The following is a 9,351-nucleotide window of genomic DNA, read 5'->3' on the forward strand; positions in this document are numbered from 1 at the left end:
TCCGGGATCGGAGGGGAATGGGAAGGAGAGGCTGTCTTGAATAAATGAATGATCAGAGTCAACCCTGCCCAGTGATAGCTGATTGTCATGCGGTGTAAATTTCTGCATTTTGTGATGTAGTCGACCTCCTCCCTTAACGAGCTGCAGGAAACACGATTGGAACCCCATGCGGGAATGCTGTCTGCAGGAGGGGGGGATCCAAATAGAGCCCAGAGCAGCGGTGAGCCTCCCGGGGCCGGGGGGCGGCGGGGGGGGGGTGTCTTCATGGAGTCCCTTTCAAGCTGGTAAATACAGCCGATTTCTGTTGAAAGCAAATAGGATGACAATGGTTTAAATAATTGAAAGGCCAAATAAAATCTTTGCAGAGTCGGTTGAGGTGTTAAGCACAAATGTCTCAGGAGCAATTAATTTCAGTCCAGATCAAAGTGGTGAACGGGGCTGCCGGGAAGGCTCTGCACCTGCTGTGCGGGTGTGGGGCGGGGGAGGTGTGCGCATGCGCACCTTCCTGGGGTTTCCGGGGGAAGAGGAGGTCAGCGCCCGGTTGACTTCCCTCCCTGTGCAGGACTGTGGAAAGGAAATTGTGTCAGGAGCTGCGCTGTGTGGAAGCCTGAATGTTCCATGCAGAACGAACCTCCCTGGCCAGGCCCTTTGCTCGCAAGCGACAAACGTCAAGGTTGGGTTGGGCTCACTTTGTACTGGGACTTGCCTTCCCACAAGCTGCAGGCCCTAGATTTGGGGGCGGGGGAGGAGAGGGGGTGCCAAATCCCACACGGTGGTCTGAGGCCATCCCAAATAATATTACCTGTGAAGGCCTCAAACTCCTCATCACACAGGCAGGGGCCCCTTCGTTGCCTGAGAACTGTCACCGGGGGCCCTCTCTTTGCTTGGCTGAGGCACACAGCACAGCCCAGAGGAGACCCCAGGCCACCCCATGAACACCTTGCCCCTTGCCCAGCTACGACTAAGCTAATAACCCTCTTGTGGGATCAGCCAGCCATTTAAAGGGTAGCCAACCTGTTTCTTACTCATTAGATGGCCGACTCAGTGCAACATGGAGGGACGTCTGGCCCTATCTCCCAGGATTTTAAAGGAATTTACCCTTGGACCTAGCAACCCCCCTTCCAGGCTCCCATGATACACAGATTTACCTGTGAGTGTGTTCAGTGTATGCAAAAACTGTTCACTGCGGGATTGCAGTAGCCAAAGGTGAGCATCAGCGCAAGTACATATTAATAGGGCACAGGTAAAAGAAATAATTTTACTTCTGGGAAACAATACCATGCCACTATAATAAAAGTAAACAAGGGTGCCTGGGTGGCTCAGTGGGTTAAAGCCTCTGCCTTCGGCTTAGGTCGTGACCTCAGGGTTCTCAGATCAAGCCCCGCATCGGGCTCTCTGCTCAGCGGGGAGCCTGCTTCCCCCTCTCTTTCTGCCTGCCTCTCTGCCTACTTGTGATCTCTGTCTGTGTGTCAAATTAAAAAAAAAAAAAAAAAGCAAACAAATCTGCATGAATTGATGCAGAAAGATCCCTAGGATAGACTATCAAGAGAAAAAAGCAAGGTGCAGAGCAGTGTCTGTCATACACTGCTTCCTATAGCAGTGTTTCTCAAAGTTTTCTTCATTATCATCCCCCTAAGAAACCTTTAGAGGCTTTTTTTCCTGATTGCCACCCCCCTGAAATTTTAATAGCACGTGTATCTGTTTCTGTGCTGCATGTCTAATGTATATTTGTGATTTATCCATGAAAAAAAGGGAAGAATTTTTCGCTTCCCAAAATCCATTTTCACCCCCTTGAGGGTGGTATCACCCCCATTGAGAATGCCTATTCAATAAGAAAGTGAGAAAATAAGTATATTATGGAACACACTAGAAGGCTTCATAAGAAACTAATAAAAAAGAGTTGCCTACGAGGAAGGGAGGGAATGAGGAGATGTGGGCAGAGGTGTGACCAAGATTTCCCCACGGAGGCGCACCTGGCTGGTTCTGTCGGTCGAGCACGCAACTCTTGGCCGTGCGGTTGTGAGATCGAGCCCCATCTTGGGTGGAGAGGACTTAAAATTAACTCTAAAGATTTCCCCCGTGTATTCACTTTTCCATTATTTTTGTTTTTGAACTATGCAAATATATTGCCTATTGAAAACAATGCAATCAGAAGACATAGAACTTTGAACTATGCAAATATATTGCCTATTGAAAACAATGCAATCAGAAGACATAGAACTTCATGTTTTTCTGAAGTAAAACAAATGAGGAAACCGAGGACATCTGAGGCTGTTTGCACTCTTCCCTACTCACGGGGTGGGGGGTGCAGCTCTGCTCCCCAGTAAGAGTCTTTTGTCCTGCTGGGGTTTATTTCTCAGCAAAAGGAAACTGAGACTATACTCTTCATCCTTTTAAGGGCTGTTTGGGCTCGGGCTCAAGTTTTGAAGATTGCAGCTTCTACTTGAAAAGCATCAGTCTGTTCCCAAGCCCGGGGAGGAGCCCACACCAGCCTCTCCGAGAGAATGGGAAATGCAGGAGGAAATCGCCCGTGCTCTCTCTTCCTCCCAAGGGCACACATAGGCCATCTCAGGGAGGGAACAGGATGAGGCAACCGAATCCTGGTGGGAAGAGGTACAGAGGCAGAGCTCCTGGGCCCTGTAGGCTTCTGGGCAACCAGAGCCTGGAGCGCAGGGGGTCAGCTTCCTCCATCAGACTGGTGTTTCCTCTTCCCATAGGGAGCACTCCGGAGAAGGAAAGGCCATGCTTAAGGTTGATTAGTAGACCAGAAATTCCATTGTGGGATTAACAAAACAAAACAAAACAAAGAAGAGCAAAGCATCGGGTTCCCACTTCAGTGTATCAGCAGTTTTAATGTGATTGTGTAATGAGGCAGGATGATAAATAAGATATGCATGATTGTGCCCTCTCCTTTGCTTAAATATCAAAGGCTACCGTGCCTGTTTGGTATGAATGGCCTGCCTTTGAATGAGTTTTGTTTCAATGCTCTAGAAAGTGACCTAGGGAGGAGGAAGTTAGTACATTGGGGTCAAGTCCTGGTTGTGCCCCCAAAGCCTCAGCATTCCCATCTATCAAATGGGTACAGTAACAGCTGGCATGTCCACAAGATGACCCTGTGGTAAAGGGTAAATGATTCAATATAAGAAACATTTCCTAAGAGTTGGATACTCTCACTGTTGACATTGTTACTTCTCAAAGAGGGAAGGAGGGAGCGAATCTTGCTTTTCAGGCCTCAGGACAGGACAAAATGGACAAAATGTACCAAAATGGCAGCCTCAAGGCTGGATTTTATACCCTCTTGACACTGTTTCCCTTTGGGGCCTCAGGTTTGTCCCTGAACTTGAGTTTTCTCTCCTCTTTCCAACTCTAGGTGATGCTCTTTGAAATACACACTGGGAAAGGCAGTTCAGGCTGGGAAGCCGAGCTACATTCCCTTCTGCTGGGCCTCGTGCCGGCTGGGCTTTGGGCAGCAACATTCTCTGTCACGTGAGTTCCTGGGACCCCGTCCATCCTACTGATGGAAGACTCTGAGCTTTACATTTTTAAAACGATGTATTTATTATTTAAGGTCCTTAGTAATACGCACTTGCTGTTTGTGGACCCTTTTAAAGAATCAAATCGTAAACTTGAATTACAAATTAAGAATGAGGTTCTTAGAATTCTCCATTTGACCAGATACAAGACATTTAAAAACCTCTAAAGGTGTTTTGAGAAAAACCAGGCTTTAAAACAAACAAATGAACAAAAAAAACAAAACACAAAACACAACCCCAAAACCCCACGTGTGTCATTCCCATTAAGCGACATCTTTAGGTAAAAATAATAGAAACCCCCGTCCTGCCCAGGTAATGCTGGTTATTCTAGTTATCTGGTCAGTGGGTAAAAAGCCAGCACTGAAGGTCTTATTTCTTATTGCTAGAATTTTATATTCGTTCTTGGTGGATGCCTAAACCAGGTGGTGGGAGAGAAGGTAAGCTGGCATTTCCTCAGCCCCGTCCTGCTCCGCTGGGGAGCCGAGTGTCAGCCCGTGATCTGCTGCTTCTGTCCCTGTGCTATCTAGCGGTTTTGGGTTTTCTGGGCATCTGTGTGGGTAACTGAAGTTGTGTGGCTACCGACCTTGAGGTCGCTGCTGACCTTGGTTCTCATCTCCTTGCTTTCTCCACTGCTGTCCTCCTTGGGCTGTTTTTGGCCAGGAGACACCCCTGCAGAATCGCCTTCATAACCCCGATGCATGTTCTGTCTCAAGGACCTACCTTGCTCTCCTGCACCCCTCTTGCCAGCCCCCCGCCACCCTTCTCCCCTTCTCCGTGCACAGGGTTGGAAAGCTGTGGTCCATTATCATAGTCTCTGGCAGACAGGAAGCTGTGGGGACCTAGCGTAGAGCCCTTGCTGTTGGGACTGACCTTGGGGAGCTCTCCCAGTCAGTCCCCCATTCTTTAACCCCACTCTCACCGCTCTGGTAGTTCTGCTGGTGATGGTGTGGAGGCCCCAGGCGAGAGGGGACAGTCCATGATGCCTACAGCTTGCTGTGTTACCGCCATGCCCTGGAGCTCGCCCCGGAAGCCTTTTCTCCTTCAGCAAGGGCCAATCCCAGTCTCTCCACCTCCTACACTGAGAAGGTAATTCCTGGGGTTCTTCTTTGTGGTGTCTCTTCCTTGGTGTCCTTCTTGTTTATTGAAACCATAATCCTTTCTTACAAGGAACCGTTTGACTATTACCCAAGCCTTCATGGCAGTGACCTTGACCCAGCAGGCCGGTGCCTCAGATAAGTGAGTCCTCAGAAGCAGCTCCCCAGAGCTTGGCATTGCCTTGTGGAGGGCGGGCAGGAGGTGGCTGGGTCTGGCCCAGTGGCTCGCCCTTGGGGGGACCGTGACAGGGGCTGGGGGCCACAGTGGCTGCTCCTCCTGGGTTCGATGGTGATTAGGCTGGCGGCTGCAGCAGTGGGGCTGCCTGGGGCTCTCTGAGCTTTCTTATTTTATTTTATTTTATTTTTTTAAAGATTTTATTTATTTATTTGACAGACAGAGATCACAAGTAGGCAGAGAAGCCGGCAGAGAGAGAGGAGGAAGCAGGCTCCCTGCTGACCAGAGAGCCTGATGCAGGGCTTGATCCCAGGACCCTGGGATCATGACCTGAGCTGAAGGCAGAGGCTTTAATCCAGTGAGCCACCCAGGTGCCCCTGAGCTTTCTTATTTTAAGTCAAAGGGAAAAAATATGCTTACTGTAGAAAACAGTGATGAAATAAACATAAAATGTATGCAGAAGACAATAGGCATTGCTGGTAATCACATTACTTAGAAATATGGAATATTAACATCTAGTTGAATAGACGTCTGTGTATTTATTTGTATATATGTATATGTGTGTGTCCATGTATGCCCATATATATACATAGAAAGGAAGAGAAATAAATAGAGATGAATGCACGTGTGTGTGTGTGTGTGTATGTTTGATAATAGGGCACCGGGGTGGCTCAGTGAGTTAAGTGTCTGCGCTCAGCTTGGGTCACTATCCCAGGGTCCTAGGATTGAGCCCCGTGTCAGGCTCCCTACTCATGGGGAGTCTGCTTCTCCTTCATCCTCTGCCCCTTCCCCGGTTTGTGTTCTCCCTCTCTCTCAAATAAATAAAATCTTTTTTTTTTTTTTAATTTATTTGACAGAGAGAGACACAGCGAGAGAGTGAGCACAAGCAGGGGGAGTGGAAGAGGGAGAGGGAGAAGCAGGCTTCCCGCAGAGCAGGAAACCTGATGCGGGGCTCAATCCCAGGACCCTGGGATCATGACCTGAGCCAGAAACAGACGCTTAACGACTGAGCCATCCAGGTGTCCCTAAATAAAATCTTTTTATTTTTTTTTAAAGATTTTATTTATTTTATGACAGAGAGAGATTACAAGTAGGCAAAGAGACAGGCAGAAAGAGAGACAGAGAGAGAGGAGGAAGCAGTCTCACCACTGAGCAGAGAGCCCAATGCAGGGCTCGATCCCAGGACCCCGAGATCATGACCTGAGCCGAAGGCAGAGGCTTAACCCACTGAGCCGCCCAGGCGCCCCTAAATAAAATCTTTTTAAAAAATAAAAATTTTGATAATATATTGCAAACAACACTCCAAATTAATAAACATATTTTTAAAAGATTTTAAAATTTTATTTGAGAAAGAGAGAACAAGAGGAGTGTGGGGCAGAGGGAAAGGGAGAGAGAGATTCCCAAGCGTACTCCCCGCTGAGCATGGAGCCAGATGGGGGCTCGATCCTAGGACCCTGAGATCAAGATCTGAGCCGAAATCCAGAGTCAGACGCTTAACTGACTGAGCCACCCAGGCACCCCAGCTTTTAACTTTCTGCTTTTCTTATGAAGTCGTTGTACATTTTCCTATGTTTTCCTTCTTTTGCATCAGGCTTAATACCATCCTTTGCCCACTTTTTCAAAGAAGTTTTTTTTTTTAAAGAAGACTTTTTAAAATAAGATTTTATTTATTTATTTATTTGACAGACAGAGATCACAAGTACGCAGAGAAACAGGTAAAGAGAGAGAGAGGAGGAAGTAGGCTCCCTGCTGAGCAGAGAGCCCGAAGTGGGACTTGATCCCAGGACCCTGGGATCATGACCTGAGTCAAAGGCAGAGGCTTTAACCCACTGAGCCACCCAGGCTTCCCTCAAAGAAGATATTTGTTATTTTTCTTTTGACTTATAAGATTCGTCTATTTATTTATTTATTTATTTATTTATATTTACATTTACATATTTATATATACACACACACTCATACTTTTTAAAGTAGAAGTGTGGAGCCCAACACAGGGCTTGAACTCATGACCCTGTGATCAAGATCAAGAGTCAGACACTTAACTGATGCAGCCACCCAGGCACCCCCTAAGATCCCTTTGTTCTTAAGAGATGTTACTTGTCCCACCTAGGACTTAGCATTGGCTGCCCTTGCTGACATTTGTGTGTTCTGCACAGTGTAATACCGCTAGCGAACTGAATTTGCTCAACTCCATTCAAAAAGATGCTGAACTGAAAAGTCGGTTATTTCCCGCACTGCGTTATCCTAAGTGTTATTTGAATTGTTCACTGTGTCCTGCTTCTCCAGTGCCACTCAGTCAGAAATTTCATTTTTCTCAGCCAACTAAAGCAAGGTCATTCCTGCTTATGAGGCCCCATGGAAGTTGTTCCCATTTCTCAGGTTTTAGTTTAGACATCACCTCCTCCAGGAAGTTTCCCTGATTTCTCCATCTTTCATTGCACTCCTTTTACTCTTTCTTTGAACTCTTGGAGAACTTAATATCTCTGTGACACATTGAGCAGTTAACTAGATATCCTTTTGTATCATTAGTGTATATGTGTGTATCTACATGTATACATATATATATATTTCACCAATCAGTGAAGGACCCAGCATTTCTGATAGTCCTTCTAAATGTTCTTTACAGACTGGAGCAGAGATGGTCAGTTGTTACTGATTGGCTAATTCACTGAATAAGAGATTAAGACCCTGAGCATTATTCCTGGGCTTGAAAGCAACACTGGAATGCTTAAGAATATTGAAGGTCACCATCAATGATATACTTTTTCCTCCTGGGTTTTACTTGGGAACCGTATATGGTATCCTAGTAAACCTCACAGCAATACGCACAAAGAGGTGGTCGAATAAGCTCTCCCAATTGCTATCTAGTTGAGTGCCATGCTGTGCATGTTTCACAGGGAATCACATGAACCTGGGTAACTCTTTGTGTCTCTAATACTTGGGAGGAGTTGTAGGTCCAGCTCTTGCCAGAAAGTTTGCCACTTCTCCAGGGAGGAGTACTCATGGGGCATAGACGGGAATAAATCATCCACTGGCAAAATGACCCTTTCTCTTGCTGGTGTTGACCCCTCTTCGCACAATGGTAGCTGTTTATTTTGATGAGGATGCCTTTGAACCTTGGCTCCAACTCTCTGAGAAAGGATGAGGGGAGGAAGGTCCCATCCTACCAGGGAATCAAAGAGGAACATCTGCTGCGTTTGGAGGACTGACTTTAGGAGGAGACCCCCTGAGAACTAGATCTGAAGCCTGATTCTGGAGATGGGGGGCTCTGAGCAATCTTAGCTCTCTCATCCCTCAGCTTGAGTCCGTCCAGGGGAGAAGGGTCGATGCCTCTGGTACTTCCCAGAGCCATGGCAAGACGTAGCCTGCCCTAAGAGTAACGAGGCTTCATAAGGATGTCAGTAACTTCTTATTTCAGTACAGTAATTCTGTGGTGAAACTATTAGGATTATGTGTGTTCAGAGGTGCTCCAAATGCCTAAAGGGGCTATGATTCTTCCCATGTGACCACATAAGGCAAAGGTGGCTGCCATTTCTATTCCAGATTCCAGATTCTAGAATCTAGAATCTAGATTCCAGATTCCAGATTCTAGAATCTAGATTCCAGATTCCAGATTCTAGAACTGGTACTCACGGATGGGGCCAGAATTACTGTTCGAATGGGTGAATTCCACATTCCAGAAAGAGGAAGTCCCTTCTTCTTCCAAAGCCAGCTGCTCTGATGGCAGGCCAGGCCCTCTGAAGCTGGGGGCAACGGGGAGGCGTTGCTCTGTGGGCTTGGCCTTGGACGGAGCCTGGAGGACTGCTGGGGGCAGGAGGGAGTTGACAGCGTGGGTGCCCTGTAGGAGAGCTTACCTACAGGGGAGAGGGAGCAGGGTGGGCCCCAGGCTGCGTTTACCCCACTAACAACTGCTGTCTAAAACTTGGACCCCATGATTGTAAATGGAACATTTCATGTACAAATGCAGATTTGTTGCTTTTCTGGAAAGATCAGCCTCTCCCATGGCGGCCTTGGACTTACGGTGTCTCATGGCAACAAGCTGGTGGGCAGAGTTGGCTCTCCCTTTTAGTTCTGTCCCCACTTAGCCTCTCCAGCAACTGCCATGCCCAGTAGATTCCAGGCTTGATAAGTGTGGGTCCCAAACTCAGGAGCGCCACTGCTGCCACACCCCCACATCCCTCTTGAGACAGAGCTGGGAGCAGACTGGTGGGAAAAGTTGTTTCTCCCTTCCTCCAGAGAAGCCAGGGGCCGGGACATGGCAAGGGTGCTCTGAATGCCAAGGAGAGGATGGAGAGGACTCGGGATTTTCTCTGCTACGCGCGTGAGTACTTTGGGACAGGCGTGGACCTGAGGCTTTTCTTCCTAGCAGAGCTCTTCCCAAGGGGAGCAGCAGCACAGCCAGGATGATGGGGCGTGGGAGGGGGGGGTCCCCTGGGGTTTCCCTGGAGGACTGCATCCAGTGCTCCCTGCCTCTCTGGGGAGCCCCAGTGGCTTTCCAGAACCTCAGTACTCCTTCTGCAGAGACAGGAGGAAAGGCAATCCTGGAGCA

General features: G+C 47.8%; 1 long non-coding RNA gene across 1 annotated transcript; it reads left to right on the forward strand.

Moving 5' to 3' along the window:
- The first annotated feature begins 1,038 nt into the window (after window positions 1–1,038).
- Window positions 1,039–9,119, forward strand: LOC116585966. Its single transcript, XR_004283823.1, has 3 exons — window positions 1,039–1,206; window positions 3,371–3,486; window positions 9,039–9,119. It is a non-coding gene; the product is annotated as an uncharacterized LOC116585966 (long non-coding RNA).
- The last annotated feature ends 232 nt before the right edge of the window (window positions 9,120–9,351 follow it).

Source organism: Mustela erminea, chromosome 3 (genome assembly GCF_009829155.1).
Source record: "Mustela erminea isolate mMusErm1 chromosome 3, mMusErm1.Pri, whole genome shotgun sequence".
NCBI classification, from domain to species: Eukaryota; Metazoa; Chordata; class Mammalia; order Carnivora; family Mustelidae; genus Mustela; species Mustela erminea.